The sequence below is a fragment of the Muntiacus reevesi genome, chromosome 2, assembly GCF_963930625.1.
Source record: "Muntiacus reevesi chromosome 2, mMunRee1.1, whole genome shotgun sequence".
NCBI lineage: Eukaryota > Metazoa > Chordata > Mammalia > Artiodactyla > Cervidae > Muntiacus > Muntiacus reevesi.
In genome coordinates this window covers 73,009,643-73,031,408 of record NC_089250.1, presented here as the reverse complement: position 1 = coordinate 73,031,408, position 21,766 = coordinate 73,009,643, and the positions used below count along the sequence as shown (strand labels likewise).

The 21,766-nt window shown below is 45.3% G+C and overlaps 1 pseudogene; it reads left to right on the top strand.

Moving 5' to 3' along the window:
* The first annotated feature begins 656 nt into the window (after positions 1-656).
* Positions 657-6,454, top strand: LOC136157203 (thyrotropin-releasing hormone receptor-like; annotated as a pseudogene).
* The last annotated feature ends 15,312 nt before the right edge of the window (positions 6,455-21,766 follow it).

Below are 21,766 nucleotides of genomic sequence, written 5' to 3'. Positions count from 1 at the left end.
GGGCTGGGGCAACAAGAATGAGCCACGTGGCATCAGTGGAGAGGACAAGAGAACATAGAGGAGCCTGCCTCGGGGGGTCGTGCAGAGCCAGGGAAGAAAGAGGTTAGAGAGGCGAAGGTCGGTCAGTCCGCGCACCGAGCTTCATCGACTGGATCCCCGAGCCTGGAGTCCTGATCCCCCAGAACCTGGAGAGGAAGGTTAAGAGCTGAGAGCGCTCCTGCAGTCGGTCCTGAAGGAGGCGGCATTCGGGTGCCCGGTCCCCTGCTGAAGCGCGAACCTACAATCCAGAACGCTCTCCTGCAGTGAACGCTCCCCGGGAGCGATCGCGCCAACTGAGCAGCACGAGCCTAACTCCTGAAGCCCCCGAGTTGCCAGCGTCCCGGCTAGTGGCAGTGAGACCCTGCCTGGATTTGGAGAAACCAGTTAAGCTGGAGACGGCTGCGAGACCCCACCCCCCTCTTCCACCCCGAGACGCGCAGCTTCCTGCAGGGAGATTCTCCGAGGACACCTTTGCACCCGGGAGTCATTCCCCTACGCGCTACTGCCTTCGGGGGGCAGCGCGGACCGGGGCGCATGGAGAAGCCTACCGAGCACTCTGAGCGCGCAAACTTGTCCGGCCCCGGCTTCATGCCCCGCGCTCCACTGACTGTCCAGGCATGACCTTGACCCTGGTGCCCCTCGTGTGCGCCATGGGGGTGGCGGGCAACGCCGTGGTGGTCCTGGTGGTGGTCCGGAGCCGCCACACGGTCACGTCCACCAACTGTTACCTGGTGAGCCTGGCCACCGCGGACCTGCTGCTGCTCCTGGCGGCCGGAGTGCCCACCGTGACCGAGGCGGCCTCCGCCCGGGTTTGGATCTTCGGCCACGCCGGCTGACTGGGCATCACCTACCTGCAGTACGTGGGCATCAACGCGTCCACGGGCTCCATCACCGCGTTCACGGTGGAGCGCTACCTCGCCATCTGCCGCCCTCTGAGCGCCCAGGCTCTGTGCCCCGCGGCGCGGGCCAAGCGCATCGCGGCGCTGGTGTGGCTGGCACCGGCGCCTGCTGCGTGCTGGCTCTTCTTGGTGGACACGCGCGAGGCCGCGTACGCCGTCGGCGTGCAGGCGCAGTGCGGCCACCGTGTGGCGCGCCGCTCTACCTGCCTGTCTACTTCCTGGACTTCGCGCTCTTCCACGCGCTGCCCCTGGGCTTGGCCACCGTGTGCTACGCGCTCACAGCGCGCGTGCTCTTCGCGGGGCCGCTGCCTCCTGGCGACCCCCCGCAGGCCAAGGGCGCTTGTCTTCCCGAGGCAGGAGGGGAGCCCTCAACTCCCGGAAGCAGGTAGGGCCCTCCTCCCCGCCTCTTTCGGACCCCTGTACTGAGCCTGCTGCAGATTGGTGGATGGCACCTTGGGCCCTTCTGGAGTCAAAAATGTAGTGAACGGATTAGTGGCTCAGTCGTGTCCGACTTTGCGACCCCGTGGACTGTAACCTGCCAGGCGCCTCTGTCCAAATTCTTTAGGCAAAAATACTGGAGTGGGTAGCCATTCCCTTCCCCAGGGGATGGTCTTCCTGACCCTTGGTGGAATCCAAGTCTCCTGCATTGCAGGCAGATTCTTTACTGTCTGAGCCACCAGGGAAGCCCTCTGGAGTCAAACTCAAATCCAGGTCGTGCTAGTTATTGCGCTGGTTTTGGGAGACATCACTTCTGCCTTTCTGAGCCTATTTCCTCTCCTGTTGCATGAGGTCATGGCAATGTGGACCAATTTGGAGTGCCCACAGAACTGGAATGATTCCTTTAGAGTCGATGTCACAAACTTGGGCTTTCCTCCTGGCTCAGATGGTAGAGTCTGCCTGCAGTGCAGGAGACCCAAGTTCGATCCCCGGGTTGGGAAGATCCGCTGGAGAAAGAAATGGCAACCCACTCCAGTACTCTTGCCCGGAAAATCCCACAGACAGGGGAGCCTGGCAGGCTACAGTCCATGGGGTCGCAAAGAGTCAGACCTTAAAGGCTAAATTCACGTTGGTTTATTATTAAACTTCCTCAGCAAGTCCCTCCACCATAGCCGTTATTCCCCTTCTTCTACTGATGAGGAAAGTGAGGCTCAGAGATGTGAAGTGACTTTCCAAGACAATTCCACACCCTCTGGTGCTAAAGCTGCTTCAACGGACATTCTGAAAGCACAAGAGGAGACTGGGTCCTGGGGAGGAATCCAGCATTTACTGAGCACTTGCTGTGTGCCTGATTATCTGGTGGTTCCTGAAATCACTCCTGTTTGGGAGGTTTACTACCTGAATTTACGGACAAGGCAACAGGCAGAGGGGACGTGGGAGTGACCGAGGTGACACCGCAGCGGACCTGGGAGCAGGACCCCAACTGCCCAGACCCCCTGTATCTTCAGCCCTGACCCAGCAGTTTCAGCATACCACAGGGCTTCCAGGAGTGCGGTGGGAGGACCGCTCTCTGGGTCCAGCTGGTCTTTATCTTCAGCCTTCCACCCCGACCCACAGCTCATGTGGGAGGCGGAGGCACCTCGTCCTGGCTGAATCACTCCGGAGCCAGGCAAGAACCATCTGTGCCATCTCCCTGCCTCGTGGGATGGGCATGCTCTTGGGGGCGGGGGCTCTTCCAGCTGCCTCCAAAAGCCCCTTTGGCGCATCCTGCTTGTAGACAACTTAGATCAAAGTAGTTTTTAGAGGGAAGGGGGCAGGACACAGGCTGAGCAGGTCTGAAATAGGAAGTTTAGGTTCCAGACAAATGCAACTCCTGCCCTTCCACTTATTTATCACTGTTACTGCTCTCAGGCTCATCCTGGAAGGACTGGGGTCAAAATCCTGCCTGATCTATGCTGCAGGTGAGACTTCTGGTAGTGAAAAGAGTGTTCTAGACCTAGGTTCTGGCCCCTAGCTTTGCTAATGTCTTGCTATGTGGCTTTGGGTAAGTCACTTCACCTTGCTGAGACTTGATTTCCTCCACTGGAAAATAAGAATAATTATAGTGTATATCTACCTCAATGGATGATAGTAAATATAAATCTGACATATAGTAAGTGTTCAGTTATGGTACCTGTTGCTATTGTTTTGTTGGGGCATTAATGTTTTATTTTTATAACAAAGGGGTCTATGGACTGAGCATTCCTTTCATGCCTCAGAGAGTCCTTGAAGAGTGCAGTGCACAATTCCAACAGGCAAAAGGCATTAAATTAAGGAAATCAGAAGGCCCAGCGCAAGGTGGAGCATAATAATAACAACAGTGAACATTTACTGGGTATTTGCTTGTGCCAGGCACTGGTCTTAGTGCTTTACACAAGTTTACATGTTGAATTTTTACACCAACTCCGTGATGTATCGTATGTCATCATCTCAGAGGAACCTGGGTCACAGAGGCTGCCCAAGGTCACGGAGTTGGTAAGTGACAGAACCAAGATTTGAATCCAGGAAACCTGGCTCCAGAGCCCACCACCCTGCTGGTATTTCTCACCCAAGTGAACGTAAAATAGAATGGAACAGAATCTTAATTTGGTACAATCGGAAGTCAAGACCTTCTAGGGAATTCCTGTGATTTTTCATGGCTCCTGGAGAATATTATATAACATGAATTTATTGACTCAGCCAGAGCCAAGCCTCTTAGGAGAGGAACTAAACTCACAGACTCTAAGAAGTAATTGTATGCTGGAACACCAGGCTAGCTTCTGCCTTGATGAGAAGGTTGTCTCTCCCGTATTCCGGAGAGCTGATAGAATGTATCCAGAGTTTCCCGGTCACAGAATCAGTGACAGGACTATCTGAGCAGTTTAAGCTCATTAAGTGGACCTTTGCCACCACGTTTTGTTCTCTGGAGGGGTCACGAGGACTCCAAGGTCCGGGGCACGTGCGCGCGGCTATCCTTCGCTGTGTTAGTGATGTCCCGGCTCCCTTGACAGACGCCCCCTTGTGGTGATTTCATTCCAGGATTTAGAAACTAGGCATCTTCTGAAACACCGTCCAGGGTGCACTCCTCTTAGAGGCTTTATTTAGTCTGTGCTGTGAGGGAAGTGCTGCGGAGACCTGAAGAGTTAGGAAGTGAGGAGGAGGGGGCAGGGAGGGGCAAACAGGTGGCTAAGAGCAAAGGCAGGAAGGAGGGTCAGAGGGAGGGAGCGGGGCGAGTGAAAGAGCCGGGAGGAAGCCTGTGGCTGCGTCTGCTGGGGAGAAGCGATCTAGCTGGAGAGAGGGACAGTCCGAGGCCAAACAGCTGGTTTGTGGTGGAGCCAGGATTCTAACCCAGCTGTGCCCGCTCTGAACCCCATGCAGTTGCAATAGTGGGTATGTTAGTAGCAGCTGCAGTAGTAAACCCACAATAAACCCACAAAAGCATTTCATATGCTTGGCACTATTCTACATTCTTTACTGGCATGAACTCCTTCAATTCTCTTGTCCACTTATGATGACAGCAGTACCGTGTCTCCATCTTATAGAGAAAGGGACTGAAGCTCAGTGGATGAGTGAATATTGCTTCCAATATGTGGGAGCCACGCATTCAAAGGCTTTGGAGGTGGATTGGAGCTGGGAGGTTTCTGAAGACTCAAGCAGAGCACAGAAGGATGCAGAGCAGTTTTCTGGGTGAGGATGGAGTTGAAGTGAGGACATGCATGCAATCACAGGTTGGCCAGGCCCGCACACTCTTGTGTCACTTGTCCTGCAAGCTCACAGAGAGACCTGGAAGCCAGGATTCTCCCTTGGCACCATGCGGTTCTTATTTTCCTGTCTCACCCGGCAGGTCACCAAGATGCTGGCTGTGGTGGGGGTCCTTTTCGCTCTGCTGTGGTTGCCCTACCGCGCCCTGGTGGTGGTGAATTCCCTTCTAAGCCCGCCCTATCTCAACCTTGGCTTCCTTCTCTTCTGCCGCCTTTGCATCGACGTGAACAGCGCCGTCAACCCCATCGTCTACGCCCTCATGTCCCAGCGTTTCCGGGAGGCCTTCCATGAACTATTTCAGTGCCATCTGGCCTGGCCCAAGGCCCCCGCCCCGGGAGGCCAGCCCTGTTTACTACGGGGTCATCAGAGACTGTTCCCAGCACAGCCTGGGCTCTTGGAAGAAACCAGGGGGCGTGATGTCCAGACAGGAAGGGGGTCCTGCCACTTCACAGCGAGACCCCCCACTTACCCCTATTGAGGTGGAGGGGTCTCCATGCATTTGAGGAGACATGGGTATTGGAGGAGAGAGTGGTGTCCAGGACTGTTCAGGAGAGGTGCCCAAGTTGTGCACTGCACAACCCCAGGGGTCACTATTTACATCACAGGCAGCCTAGATTTGTGTATTTAGTAAAACAGTTTCCTGGTTCAATAAATATACAAATCTAAGAGGTGCTCCCAAATATTTATTATATGAATAAATGAATGAATGAATGAAAATGAAAGTTGCTCAATCGTGTTGGACTCTTTGTGACCCCATGGACTGTACAGTCCATGGAATTCTCCAGGCCAGAATACTGGAGTGGGTAGCCTTTCCCTTCTCCAGGGGATCTTCCCAACCCAGGGATTGAACCCAGGTCTCCCACATTGCAGGTGGATTCTTTACCAGCTGAGCCACAAATGAATTGATAATGAATAAAAATGAATTTTAATCTTAATACTCAAGACCCTTTGCTGAGATCCGGCTTCCCGTTTGAGGAAGATTTGAGGTGTAGACTGTGACTTGTTGTCAGTTCTTTGTCAGCAACAGGAAGTATCTCTGGCTAATGAAATCAGAAAGGAATTGGTTGGAGCCAGAAAGAATCGTAACCAGGATAACTCCAGGGATCTACATGGCAGGTATTAATGGGCAATGGCTTCATGGCATCCATATCAGAATAAATCAAACTCCACCTAGACCAGGAGTTAAGATGGACAACTTACTGCACCATCGTTCAATGGCTGACACTGAAAGATGTATAGGCTGAGTACTGCTCAGTTAGTTCCAGCGGACCCCACCCTGCAGTTTAAATGGAGGGATCGAATGAAGCTGTGCAGTGCACAGCCTATGTGAGTGTATATGGTAGACCTTAATGGGAATAGGGTTGTTCCCCAAAGAAAAATGGAAGTGCTTGTCATCAGGAAAAAGTGGTATATATGTCAGGAGGACCAAACAAAAGCGAAGCAACTAACAGTAGTAGATATCCATCACAGATGAGTCCACCCAGGTTAGCAGCAGCGGGAGCCTTCTGCCCGGGCAGCGAAGTTCACCTGCCATCAATGGCCGCTGATCTGCGATAATACCTCCCCCTAGTGGCCAAAGTGGAAACTGCATTATCCAATATCTGCTTGCGCCTCTGCCTTTTTGTTTTCTTTCTCTTCCCTATCTTCCCTCCAGCCGTCTACCCTCCCCTCCCACCTCTCCCCGACTTCTCCCCTCCCCTCCCCCAGACTCCCTGACGGATGATCACTTCGGAGAACCAGTTCCTGAGCTCCGTGATGACAGGGCTGAGGAGTGGGGCTGGAGACCTAGGAAGCTGTAGAACTCAGGACCCCAGCCCCTTTCTGATTCCCCCTCATTCTTGCAGTATCTTTCTAAATTTTATCTAAATTCACACAATCATATGTATTTAATGTACATAACTTTATCTAAACATGTATATGTAAAAAAATAGAATTAAGCTTAATAGATTTGTCTGATGTTTTATTTCTTTAAAAATTTTTATTTGTGGACCATTTTTAAAGTCTTTATTGAATTTGTTATAATATTTCTCTTGTTGTTATATTCTGGCTTTTTGGCTGAGAGGAATATGGGCTAACTCCCCGACTAGGAATTGAACCCCGTGCCCTCTGCCTTGCAGCAGGAGCCCCAACAAAGCCTTGCCTGAATTTCTTGTCTGGCTTCTTATTGATTCCTATTGATTAAGGAGACCAAGAACCCTGGTCGTTAGCACTTTGTTACACAGTCATAGAAAACTAATACAAACACAAAGATCTTCACAGTTTTTGCCCAGTGCCATAAATCCCTTCTTTTTCCTCTGATATTCTTGTCTGCACTCAATCATTCAATCCTACTCTTTCCAAGCCACTAAGCCAGGCAACCATGCAACACACATCTTTCTGATTGCTCCCCTATGAGATCCAGGCTATGGTAGAAGGCTTTCTCACCTGTGAAATGCTCACTGGGCATACTCCCCAATGCATTTCCTGATGTTGAGTGGGAACAACAGCAGGAAAAATAAGGGACTCTCAGCCTCTAGTGTTTCTGCTGCTGCTAAGTCGTTTCAGCCGTGTCTGACTCCGTGCGACCCTACTGAGCTAGCCCACCAGGCTCCTCTGTCCATTGGATTCTCCAGAAAAGAATACAGGAGTGGGTTGCCATGCCCTCCGCCAGCGGATCTTCCGGACACAGGGATTGAACCCGCATCTCTTACGTCTCCTGCGGATTCTTTACCAGTAGCGCCACCTGGGAAGCCCTTCTGGTGTTCCTAGGAGAAGTTTAAGAGAAAGAGAAGGCCTGGGGAACCATTTGCATTTGGGGGGACATTTCATAGCCTGTCATCTTCACTTCTCAGGTGTAGTCTTCGATGAAGTTCATATGCACCTTTTCGCTTTAATGGTTCCTGGCGATCACCCAAGCCGGGTAATGACGGCAGAAGCTCCTCTAGGGAGCCCCCCGCTGTGGGCGGCGGCCGCGGCGCCTTATGGAGGATGTAGTCCGGGAAAGCGTGGACCGCCCGGTGGGAACCTGGGGAGGACGGCCCGGCGGCCTCTTCTGCGCATGAGCCATGGCCTGCGCTCTACCTACCGTCCTTTCCACTTTTCTGCCGCCGAGTCCGTGTTCCAGTTCTCTAGGCTGTTCTGGGGAAAGAGTCCTGCAGCGTCCGGACCCCGTCCTTCCGTGGTCACCTGGTCGAAGCAGGTGCACCCGCAAGATAAAGGGTTGGCAGGGAGCTCCGAGCCCTCCGGGCCGGGGGCGAAGGGCCGGGCGGAGCTGGCCTCGGTCCGCGGAGAGTGGACGCGCTCTCTGCCCGCATCCCTTTCCAGGGACGCTCCGAGGTGGGCTCCCCGATGGTCGATGGTCGGTCGGGAGAAAGGCGACAGAGGGCAGAGTTCCTCACTTGCAGACCTCATGACGAGCACTCCCTGCAGCCCCCCGTTTTTAAAAAGAAGGTGCTTCGTGAAGGTGCAAGGTTTGTACATGGTTAAAGAGGGCAAGAGGAGAAGCGGGCAGCGACAGAGGATGAGATGGTTGGATGGCATCACCGACTCAATGGACATGAGTTCGAGCAAACTCCAGTAGCTGGTGATGGACAGGACCTATGTGCTGCAGTCCATGGGGTGGCAGAGAGTCGGACAGAACTAAGCAACTGAGCAACAAATAGCTACAATCTTGTCCCCAAAGTTCCACTGATGCAACTTGGACCTGCAGCCTGTTAGGCTGGGTTGAAGAGTAGTGGAGAACAGCAGGGGAGGGAAGGAATATTTATTATAGAAACAAATGTTATAATCATTGTATTCGTTATTTTATACTGTGCATATATTGGAAGAAAAAATGTGAGCTTCAGTTGGCGGGAATGGCCAGGGAGCAGACTTGACCAGAAAAGATTTCAGGGGGCTGGGGGGCAGGGCAATGTCTGCTGTGCCGCCTGAGGTTTTAAGAGCAAGAAGTTTGTGTTTAGACCAGGCCCTGTCACAGAAGAGCACTGCCTCCCAGGGCATCTTATTTACACTCATCATGTTTTTTCATCTGAAAAGTGAGCCTAGGAATATTGTTTGCCTCCTTGGGTTGTTCTGAGGTAAAACAAGATAGCACTTGTAAAAAGCAAGCCCGTGGGACTTCCCTGGCAGTCTAGGAGTTAAGACTCCGAACTTCCACCACAGGAGGCTTGGGTTGGATCTCTGGTCAGGGAACTTAAGAGCCCACATGCCTCCTGGTGAGGTGAAAAACAAAACAAAAACCACCTTATGTTGCAGGGAACAAGCCAGAATACAATACACTCTGGACTTGTATCCCTTGCGATCAATGTTACAAAGATTTTTATTTATCTCGTTCAGTCCACCCAACCAGGCTGTGAAGTCGGCATTACCGCGCCTTTAGGAGCACATTTTATAACTTCGTTTACAGAAAGCTAAAGTGATTTATTCCCTGGTAAATGAGATTTTAAAACTGTTTAAAAATCTGTTTTAGTGAGGTCTGTTTTACTCCCAGTCTCATTGTGAGGCTTTCTTTGTGGGGCTTCCCAGGTGGTACTGGTGGTAAAGAACCCATCTGCCAATGCAGGAGATGCAGGTTCAGTCCCTGGGTCAGGAAGATCCCCTGCAGGAGGGCATGGCAACCCACTCCAGTATTCTTGCCTAGAGAATCCCATGGACTGAGGAGCCTGGCAGGAGTCCATGGGGTCGTAAAGAGTCGGACACGACTGAAGCAGCCTAGCACACACGCACGATCTTTGTGATATACATCCCCCCGCCTGCCCTCATTGTTTTTTTCTGGCATGGTGACTTGCCTTCTCTGTGCCCTAGGAAGCAATTATACTATGTATTTTGATAAACCACTGGAGCTATCTTCCTTAGGTCACAAGGCATAATCGAGGCTTCTAGGCTCATTCTGCCCCCTGCAGGTTTGTCTCACTCTGCAGCCTTAATTGGGCTTTAGAAAAGGTCCAGCTCACCAGGCACTTGAACGCTGGGAGTCCAAATGCAGAGTCCAACTGATGGAAATGTGACTGCTATGCCCAGGTAGAAACAAAACCATCCCAGTGAAGGAAAAAGCAGGAGGCCCCGAGGACAGAAATAACACCTGGGAGAACGTATTTCTAAACTGAAACCTCTCCCTAGGATTTTAAGGCAGAGACACAAGAATCCCTGAAAGAAGAGTTTGGGAGCCAGAATTTTCCTCTCCAGGGTGAGCGAAACCTGGGTGATCACACCATATTCAAAGACCTTTGATTGATCATTGTGATTCATGAAAGCCTCAGTTCAACTTTCAGAAGAAAAATATACATTGCAATGGGAGGGCAAAGGAAGGGTGCAGATGTGTTAGAGAGAAAAAGACACTTCATGAGGATTCATTCCATAGAAAACCATCGCTTACATTTGTTCTTTGACTGCCAAGTCACCTCTGACTCTTTTTCTACCCATGGAGTGTAGCCCGCCAGACTTCTCTATCCATGGGATTTCCCAGCAAGAATACTGGAGTGGGTTGCCATTTCCTTCTCCGGGGATCTTATCGACCCAGGGATCAAACCTGAGTCTCCTGCATTGGCAGGCAGATTCTTTACCGCCAAGCCACCAGGGAAGCAAGCCCACCGCTTACATTTTCTCAATATAAAAAGTTCTACGTGATCATTTCAGAATTCTGACAAGTGGATATTCCCTCACTGTGTTGTTTCCTGTATTTCCTAGACCAGATGGGTCAAAGGGCCATTTTCTTGGTAGATAATAGTAAGAGCTGCTGTGTTGGATGTCTCATGATTCCATCCTTCATTCTTTCTTATCCAGCTCTGATGTCATCACTCTTGGCCCTCTTCTTTGAAGATGAATAAATCCCAGGTAAGTTGTTTAGGGATGTACTTCCCATGTTTTGGAGTGGATCTCAAGAGGTTTGAGAAATGGAGTTGGTCATGGATAGATCATGCCTGCTTGATGATGCTGCCTCCATAAAAATCCCAACAGTATGGGGTTTGGAGAGCTTCCAAGTGGAGTTGCTGGGTGAATGACAGGCCCAGAAACCCCAGGCTGCTTCCTGTCCTACACACCTCTTCCATCTGAATGTTTGTCAGTATCCCTAATTTCCTTTTACAATAAACTGTTCACCTGAGTTCTGTGAGTTGCTCTAGCAAGTTGCTCTAGCTGGGGTGGGGTGGAACTTCTGATTTCGAGCCAACCTACCAAAGCACAGGTGAGCACCTGGACTTGGGATTTGAAGTTAGGGATGAGGGGCAGTCTTCTGGGACTTGGGCCCTTCACCTGTGTATCTGATCCCCAGGTAGAGAGTCAGAATTGAGTTGAATTATGACCCCCAAGCAATATCACAGAATGGCTTGGTGTGGGGAACCCCCCACATATCCGGTGCGAGGAGTGTCAGCGTGGTGGTAGCTGCGAGTAAAGGAGACACGGGAGAATGGGGTTTCTCCTGCACGCGGGGGTTAAGACTTCAGTGTATCTTTCGTTGGGGGCCAGGGGGTGGCTCACCTCAACACCCTGTTGGATTCTATCCTCAAATGTGTGACAGTGAAAACTCAATTTAAATAAGGAATTAATTATTAAAAGCAAAAAGAAAAAGTTGTACACACTAGGTTAGTGTTTAGATGACATTTTAAGTCTCTATATAAGCATTTCTAGCTCTCTCTCCATTTATCATACCAACAACTATTATTTTCTTAAACAGTAGAAATATCTTATGTGGTTTTAATGTTAAAATCCAATAGGAAATTTTTTCAGCTGAAACTTTCCAATGAGAATGTCTTGAATGGCCTAACTTTTGCATAATGGCTATTTCCTTTTTTTTTTTTCTGTTTTCTCCTAACTTTTTCCTTTTTCATGTAATTAGGGACTTAGGGCTTATAATTAGTGATTATCCCCAGGAATCATGGCAATGGATATTTTTAAAAAGTTGCCATTTCCTTCTCCAGGGGATCTTCCCTACCCAGGGATCGAACCTCGGTCTCCCACATTGTAGGCAGACGCTTTACCCTCTGAGCCACTAGGGAAGCCCTCCCCCTCAAGAAAAAAAAAAGAAGGCATTTATTGGAATCTAGGTTTCTATTGAATCTGTTAGCAAAATTTGGAATACTAGACATTTTAGAGCAAGCTGTTCTTTTCTGTTAAGCTTCTTCTTTTCTCCTTTTAATATAGACTCCAGAGTTAAGAGCATTGTTGGAAATTCTTAATATATTTTAAACACATAGAATAGTTCCCATTTGACTCTAAACCAGAATTTTAAAGAACAAAATTAGGAGTAATTGCCCAATTTCCCCCTCCCCATCCCAATAACCATTTTACATTTTCATAATTTCATTGATCACATTTATTTTATATTCATCTTTTAAACTTATTTCAGTTGCATTTTCAGTATATATATAACTTAACAGACACATAGTTTTATAGGTTATTTGCAAAAAGTGGGCTTATGTCCATATGCTTTCTTAGAGATTTTTAAAAAAGCACATAAGGAATGAACATGAGATGAGGAGCTGCCTCCAATGATTACACAATAATTTATCTCTGTGGCAGCCACCATAATACTCTAATATCTGGGAAAGCAGAGGTCAGAAAGATGAGAGAATGACCCTCAAAGAAGAAACTGAATGTCTTTCCATCAATTTCTGTGGATTGAGACCAGTCCTAAAGAGACGTGTTAGACTATGCCCAACCCCACTTGACTGAACAGGGCTAAGCTGCCACCAATGATTATGGGAACTGATTCAGAGAAGTGTAGATTTCTGACACAAGACTTGAATGTATTCAACATTTCCCACCAGTGTTAGCAGGCCCTAGAAAGCTTGTGACTTATTTATCAGGGAATACAGGAAATCAACTTATTTTGAGTAACACTACTATGGATTCTCCAAGTCCTGAATCTAAGTCATAGAATTGTTGCCATCTCTCCGTTTTCTCTTGGTTCTCTAGATACATCCAATAATGGTGCCAACTACTCCAGGAAGCAGATGTCTATGAATTCTATCCGTTTAGACAAGGAGCAGAAACCTTGTCTTGTAGCCCACTGGCCCAGCACCTTTAAATTTCTCATGTTTTCCCTCTTAACTCTTTCCCTTTTAGGTTTTTAAATTGTGACCCACCTTTTGTTTTTCATTGTCTACTGGCAAAGTTTCTTCTTCTCTGAAGTTTTAATTCCAAAGAAATGGCTTTTGTGGTCCTTACTTATGCCTAGATCAGAGTTGTATCCCCTCCATACAAAATAGAGGGCCACCTCTTTTAAAACTAGGATTTTAGTTGTCCAGTGAAAGTAGATAATGAACAATCAGCAAAATGAGTCTGTTCTTTTTACTCCACCCTCAAGCTGCCTATGAGTCTATTTCCCATCATAGGAACTGCCGTTTTCAGGTTCAGGTTTTGCTTCGGCACGTTTAGCTGCTTTTGCTCAAAGAACTGAGTCAATGAAATACCAAAAATACATCTCTGATCACATCTCCCTGTTTCTTCAACATTTAAATATCTAAAATATTCCACATAGGATGAATTCATGCAGAAGAATTGGACTTTGGCTAATACCCTTTCCACGTTGATCTCTTTGGTTTAGATTTTCGATTTCTAGTAAAAGGTAAATGATTTCTAAATGCCCCCTGCCTCTTCTACAGTCAAGGTTTCTTTTTATCATGAGTTTGCAGATGTCGAGACAGTTTCGAATTTAGACTGAACGCTTTTCCACATTGATCACATACAAAGGGCTTCTCTCCAGTATGGATCTTCATGTGCTTACTAAGATTTGAACTATGGTTAAAAGCCTTTTGACATTCACTACATTTATAAGGTTTCTCTTCAGTATGAATTTTTTTATGTCGGTTAAGGTCAGAGTAATAGCGAAAGGTCTTTTCACATCCATCACATGGAAAGGGCCTCTCTAATGTCTCTGGCCTCTCTTCAGAATGACTTTTCTGGTGTCTAATAACATTTGACTGATGTTTAAAGGTTTTTTCACAAACATTACACTTGTAGGGTCTCTCTCCAGTATGAGTTCTTCGATGTCGCGTTAGATCCGAGAAACGGACAAAGGTCTTTTTACAGTTATCACAGACGTAGAGTTTCTCCCCAGAGTGGATTTGTTTATGACGCTTAAGATCTACGAGCTGGGTAAAGGCCTTCTCACATTCATTACATGAAAAGGGCTTCTCTCCACTATGAATTTTCTGATGTTTGTTAAGGTTCGATTGGCTTTTAAACGATTTTTCACAATCATTACATTTGTAGGGTCTCTCTCCAGAGTGAACTCTCTGATGTAAGAGAAACTGTGAATATGGGTTGAAGTCCTTTTTGCAGTGATTACATGTGTAATATTTCTTTCTTGTATGAGTTTTCTGGTGTTGGATTTTTTCTGAGAAGCTGTGAAAGATCCTTCCACAAAATGTACAGAAAAAGAGTTTCTTCTGTGCAGGAGTTCTTTGACGCTGAGTCAGTTGTGGTCTCTTGCCAGCGTGAAATCTCTGATGCGTAATCAGGGATGAAAGAAACTGGAAGGCCCTCTGACACACGTCACACTTGTGTGGTTTCAGCCCGCTGTGTGTGCTCCGATGTTGAATGAGCTTTGAAGCTCTGTTAAAGGTTTCACCACACTGGTCACATTCAAGGTGTTTATCCAGAGTATCGATTCGCTGGAGCCTTGTAAATGATGCGCGATGCCTAAAGGCCTTTGTCTCTTCATCGTATCTGTGGTCTTTCTCTACCTGGTGAATCCGCTGGTGTTCAGCAAGTTGTGAGCTGCAGCTAAACGGCATGCTGCAGTCCTCACATTCATAACGCTGAACAAAAGCAGAAAGTCCTCGATATTTTGCTTGGTGAGGGTTCTGCCTGAAGGTACTCATAGATTCATAAAGGGCATGATAATCCACCAATGCTGGTTGGCATGCTAATGGGAAGACAGTGGGAGAAAAAATAAAATTAAAGCCAGACATCACAGCACATAAGATTGCTAGTGGGGTAGCAGGGAGAGAAGGACTCAGCGACTGGGGACTTTGGAGAGGTGGGACGAGAAGCTGGCGTTTGCCAGGAGAGGAACGAGAGAGAAGTGTTCTCCAAGGACAAGAATGATTTAAGTGATCAACGTATATCCAATGAAGAATTTCTTTAAACTTGAAATACTTCTTTTTGTAACTGAAAAATGATTCATTGCCACTGTAATCACCAAAACAGAAATGTTTAAAGACTCTAAAAGCAGCCACGTGAGATTCTAAGCGAGGATTAAAGTTTTACTTTCATAAAGGTCCTTTAAATTTTCTCTCTAGAGACACAGCAATCTCTGAAAGTAATTAGACTTTAAATACTTTCCCTTTGAGCAGCAAAGCTGGGGGAGGGTCTCTCTGTGAGTAAATATGAACCTGGTCTATCCATCGTATTAATATTTAATATTTCACTGCAGGACAGGATTATTATTGATTGGGCCAGTGCTCTACTTGGATATTTGAGCTCTCTTTATTTTGTTATTTCTGAGAACACTTAAGAACAGTCATATATACATATCTTTGTTAATTTCTTGAAATGTATTCTAGGCATGGATTCTTAGAAATGAAAAGGAGTCCTATTTTTCATGTATACCACACCACACTCAAGTTCTTACATTGCATGAGCACATCATTACTTTCCAGTATCTTAATCACTATAGACTTTATCAAACTTATGACCCCCCAGTTTGACAAAAGATAGTTTTCTAGCTTTTTTGGTAATAAAGAAATCTAAATAAAAATGGATTAACTGCTAGGAATTTTTTTTTTTTTATTAAAAAGTTTAATTGGCGAGGGAGAACTAGCATGGGTTTCTATTACCTTTATCATTCTAGATCTTAAAATGCTACTGAAGTTATTAGAAAATGTATGAAAAAAATGAAAAAAAAAAAAGAAAATGTATGAATACAGAGGAACACTTTAAAGACACACATGATATAATAGCCAGGACGTGGAAGCAACCTAGATGCCCATCAGCAGACGAATGGATAAGGAAGCTGTGGTACATATACACCATGGAATATTATTCAGCCGTTAAAAAGAATTCATTTGAATCAGTTCTAATGAGATGGACGAAACTGGAGCCCATTATACAGAGTGAAGTAAGCCAGAAAGATAAAGAACATTACAGTATACTAACACATATATATGGAATTTAGAAAGATGGTAACGATGGCCCTATATGCAAAACAGAAAAAGAGACACAGAAGTACAGAACAGACTTTTGAACTCTGGGGGAGAACGTGAGGGTGGGATGTTTTGAAAGAACAGCATGTATATTATCTATGGTGAAACAGACCACCAGCCCAGGTGGGATGCATGAGACGAGTGCTCGGGCCTGGTGCACTGGGAGGACCCTGAGGAGTCGGGTAGAGAGGGAGGGGGGAGGGGGGATCGGGATGGGGAATGCGTGTAACTCTATGGCTGATTCGTGTCAATGTATGACAAAACCCACTGAAATGTTGTGAAGTCAATGGCCTCCAACTAATAAAATAATATTAAAAAAAATAAATAAATAAAGACACACATGAGTGATACATCTAAACAATAAATAAAACATTGCCCTGAAAAGATGGAATCTAGTGGTGAAAATTGGTTTGGAAATACAATATTTCAACCTAATAGTTCACATGTATAGAAACATTGTATACAAAATTATACTGTCAAAGACAACACAGTTACATGGGAAAGCTGGCTGGAGAACCCAAGGGAAAAGGACTGAATAGAGTATGTAACGCAAAAGTTAGAACAGTCAGGATTCAAAGAGAAGTACTACCATCCGTTAACATAAGTCCCATAAGAGGGATAAAAAATGTTAGAAGATTTTCCAACTTCAAATGGCTTAATATATGGGCGACTAGAATCTCTGAAAAGAGATGAGAAATGGAGAAAGAAGGACCAGAGAGGAAAATACTTAAAGAAATAATGGCCAAAAAATGTCCAAGCCCAATGAACACTTATAAACCCACAGATCCAAGAAGTCCAATTAAGTCAAGCATAGGAAACATGAAGAGAATCACACCAAGACATCATTGTCAAACTGCTCAAAGTCAGTGATACAGAGAAAACTGTAGAATCAGCCAGAGGGGAAAAAAGATGCTGTACATGTAACATCAGGTTCTTCACTGGAACACTGCAAGCAAACAAAAGGAAAATCTTTAATGTATTAAAAGAAAACAAAAACCTGTCAACCAGAGAGTTCATGCCCAGCAAAACCCTTTCAAAAATGAAAGCAAAAAAAAACCAGACATTTTTCTCATACAAAATTTGGATTTAACCAAAGGAATGAAAAAAATCAGAGACCATACCTATATGCTAAATATGTAAGTTTGTTTAATAATGATAAAGAGGTCAGTTAATCTGAAGCATGGCAATTCATGCATTTACAGACTTTGTATTCATATTCTACTGAGTTTTTTTCCTTATGGAGAAAGTTTATTTGACTGAATTAATAACACTTGTATAAACTTTGTTGTGTTTTAAGCAGTTCTTTTAAAAACATGATCTTTCCCTGTATCATTCATAAATGAGTAATCATTATTAAACAGTGCACACAATTTAATCACAGCCACTTAATTTAGTTCATAAAACAATTCACTTTTGCACACATCTATCAGGTCATGTACATTTGTTATGGTCATAATCATTATTTATGAGACTTTGAATATTGGCCTTAACTGTGTTATGTTGAATAGTTTTAATAAAAGAACCAAAGAGGAGGAGGCTCAGTTTTAAAGTATAAAGTAGAAGTATTAAAACACAGTACAAACACCAGTGGAAGAATCCATCCCATGGATAGGTAACTGATTTTAGACAAAAGAACCAATGGGAATACCTCCCAAGTATAAATACTCCCTAGGAAGCTAATAGGAAGAATATGGTACTAACACAGAACAGACAAATACATTAATGGAATAAAAGAACAAGTTCAGAAGATGACTTATCTGTGTAGATACCATATATGTCCCTTGAGAAGGAAAAGGCAGCTCATTCCAGTAATCCTGCCTGAAAAATCCCATGGACAGAGGAGCCTGGTAAACAACAATCCATGGGACCGCAAAGAGTTGGACATGACTGAATGAGTAAGCAGCAGCCTTATATGTGATAAGGATGGCATCACAAGTCAGTGAGGACAGGAGAGATGACTTGGTAGACAGTGTCATAAAAACTGGCTCACTATCCAGGAAAAAATGGGGTGGATTGATTTCTTACACTGTGTACAAAAATCTCTCTCAAAACCAGACAGATTAAAGATGTAAGTATGAATTTTAAGCCTCAAAAGTTAACGGGGGGCTTCCCCAGTGGCTCAGCGGTAAAAGAATCTGCCTGCAATGTAGGAGTTGCAGGTTTGATCCTTGGCTTGGGAAGATCCCCTGGAGGAGGGCATGGCAACCCACTCCAGTGCTCTTGCCTGGAGAATCCTGTGGACAGAGGAGACTGGAGGGCTACAGTCCATGGGGTCACAAAGATTCGGACACGACTGAAGCAACTGAGCATACAGACACAGCTAACAGGAGACTGTGTGTGTGACCTGGGGGGCAATGGGTAAAGCTCCCTCAAAAATGGGAAGGACGCAACTACATCCAAATGAAGGATTTCTGGCCAAGAAAAGCTGCAGAGTTAAGAGGCAAATGACAGATTGGCAGAAGTTTTCATATGTCTTAAACCAAGCAAAAATTATCTAGAACATAAAAGAAAATTCAATTTCCACAAAGAAAAGAGAAAACCATTAGAAATGGGCAAAGAATACAAAGAAGCAATTCAGAAAAGCTGAATACTGAGTAGATAGCAAGAATATCATGGGAGCTTCATCTTACTATTAGAGAAAGTAGAATTAAAGCAAGGAGGTAACAGCTTACTATCAAAATAGAACAAGTAAAATGCAGACTCTTACCAGGCATTGGTAAGATGCAGGAAGAGGACCGAGTAATGCTTGCACAACTAGCAGATGTCCAGAAAACAACCTGGGAATATTTATGAAATTGTTTAGAGATGCCCCGTGGCCCAGAGAAATTATTACACAGGTTCTTAAAAGAACATGTGAGATTTTGATCAGAATGAGTTGGAGAGATTTAGCCACTGTTAAGCAAAAAAAAGATTCCTAAGTTAAATGTGGTGGACCCATACCACAGAATACTATATTGAACTGAAAAGAAAATGTGTATATTGAACATGTAAAGATCTCAGAGATAACTGGAATGATAAGTTTCACAGCATGCCATTTAAATTAAAGTGACATGTATAAAACAGTGATGTGTATTTTATAACAAAGGTGTGCATATTTAACAACATAGAAAAGATATTAAACTGGTTGTCATGGGACAGGAAGATTGGTGAAATCACAGGCTACAGATGAAGGGAATACAAAAGGATGGATTCTCATAGAACAACAGTGATTATTGACTATAAACTGAACAATATGATTGGCTCCATTCTCTGTACCTAAAACTTCTAGCCCTCCTGCTGCTTTGCCAGACAAAGGATAAAGAAAGACAAACATGTTAATGGAATAAAAGTAAGTGTTCAAAAGATGACTCATCTGTATAGATAATTTGGGGGTAGGAGAGAAGTTGGAGGTCAGGTTATTAAGTTTTTAAAGACAAAGAAAGTCCAGGATTACTTGGAATTCTAGTGAACAGTTCTTATAAAAACCTTTTAATTTCTTCCTGGGTTACAGTTTCACTTTCCAAAATGCCTACAGCTTATAAGCATTTAGTATTTTTTTAAGCATTTAGTAACTTATTCAGCTCTCAGGATGTCCCAAGCCCAGATCACCATCTGGGCAAACTTAACTTTTTGTCCCTTGACTTCCAGAGGTCCGTTAGTGAGCTATGCCCTCTATTATACACTGAAATTTAGAGTTTCTCTGAAATTTCTGGATCATCTTGCATTCTGGCAATTTCTACTTTCTGTTAGTGATAGGCTTGTCAGTCTCTCTCCAGTTAGATGGTAAACTTGATTACTTTTTTCATCTGTTATTCAGTGTTTAATTAACCTGTTCTCTGAATCTAGAGAGAAGACAATCTCCCTAACTCTTTCTTGGGAAAAACAAAAACAAATAACGGGGGAGCTTTTCAGGACACTCTTCTGAGCCCATCCATTCTAATCACTGATAAATTATTTGACCAGTTCAGTTATTCATACTTCGGTCCTTCCGTGTGGTCATTTTTCAAAATTTTGCCAGCACACCATTTAGTGTCCTAAGACTAGAGATACAACAAGGGGAGTGCAGGGAGGGGAATGAATATGGGGTAAAAATAGGATTCTTTGGAGAGCTCCCTTCTCGTCACCTCGGGGGTCCAGGTCACTCTGACCATTTGGGGTATGAGTGGGGACATCCTCCACCTGTTTGTTCCTTGTCAATTACCTGGGCACGGAGCACTCGTCACCTCTCTCTCCAGCATCCAGGGCTCCTTCCCTTGCCTCAAAGAGGACATCACTTCTGCTTTGTAAGCCCAGCGTCCTAAGAAAAATAAATGATCTTCACCATGCTGTAGGAATTACAGAAATCTGACCCAGACTTCTAATGAGATTCATTATCACCTCAAAAATCTTTCAGGAGCTGTTTTTTTTTTGTTGTTGTTGTTTTAAGTGTGATGGTTTGAAGACAATGGAGAATATGAAGCCTCCATCATCACCAAATGATAATGCCCTCTTCTATCATCACACAGCACCAGTACTTTACCGAGGAACATTGAGTTGAATTCAGCCAAGTGTTTCTAGGGGCTTTGCAGATATTCCCATGGAAGGAAAAATCCCACCTTGGGCAATTTTAAACTAGCAAGGAAAGATCTCCTTACCCAATGACACAAGGTGATCACAGGTATCCAACATCACATCCCGATACAGTTCTCTCTTTTCAGGGCTCAGATGAACCCACTGGTCCGGAGAAAAGACCACAGCCACGTCTCTAAACTTCACTGACTCCTGAAATCACAATTGGTACTATATAAGTATACATGCTTCCGTGTGGCCCTTGGTAGACAACTTTCAAGTTGTCCATAATAGGGAGGTAGGCAGAACAAGGGATGAATACACAAACACACACCACACAGAACAGAAACTGTAAGAAATAAACTTTGTCCTTATAGAGTTTGGAAGGCAAAATTACCTATCCTCATGGAAAAGTAACAGCTAAAGAAACAAGACTTTGGTGTATGTGTTTGCCTGAGGAGTCAGTGGGGTGAAGCTACCACCTGTGGGATTATGACTACAGGCCTCCAAGTCAGAGTCCCAGGCAGGTGGAATGATAAGGACAGTGTCCTGACCGTTCGACTAGGACATCAGTCTGTTCCTGAAACACCACTCTACTTGGGTCTCAAGCCTGCCAGACTTCAGACCTGGAACTTACCCCATCAGCTTTCCCAATCTCCAGTTGACTGTGTATCTTGGGACTTCTCAGCCTTCGTAATCACATTATTCTCAGCCTTAACATAAGTCATTATATCTATTTAGATAGATATAGAGATCCTAATGGTTCTGTTTCTCCAGAGGACCCTGATTAATACAATCACTTACTCAGTGTCAGACAGTGTGGATTGATAAGGATTGAGATTATATGGGCCGAAGCATCAAGGTAGACCTTCAAAAATGAAATCGGCTTGACCTGTACTTTAAATGAAAGAACAGACGCCTTTGGTTCTATCCATGGTGGAGTGATGTGAGAACTGGATGTGAGAGTATGGATGTGAGAGTTGGACCATAAAGAAGACTGGGCACCAAAAAATTGAGGCTTTCCAACTGTGGTCTTGGAGAAGACTAGAAGACTCCTGAGAGTCCCTTGGACTGCAAGGAGATCAAACCAGTCAAACCTAAAGGAAATCAATCCTGAATATTCATTGGAAGGACTGATACAAAAGCTCCAATACTTTGGTCACCTGATGCAGAGAACCGACTCATTAGAAAAGACCCTGGTGCTCGGAAAGACTGAAGGCAGGAGGAGAAGGAAATGACAGAGGATGAGATGGTTGGATGGTATCACCGATTCAATGGACAGGAGTTTGAACAAACTCCAGGAGGTGGTGAAGGACAGGGAAGCCTGGCGTGCTGTAGTCCATGGAGATGCAGAGTCAGACAAGACTGTAGTGACTGAACAACAACAATGATAGTGTGGTTGCTCTGAGTTACCCTGTCACTGTGAAAGAGCAGGAAAAGCTAGATAAATAAACATACCCC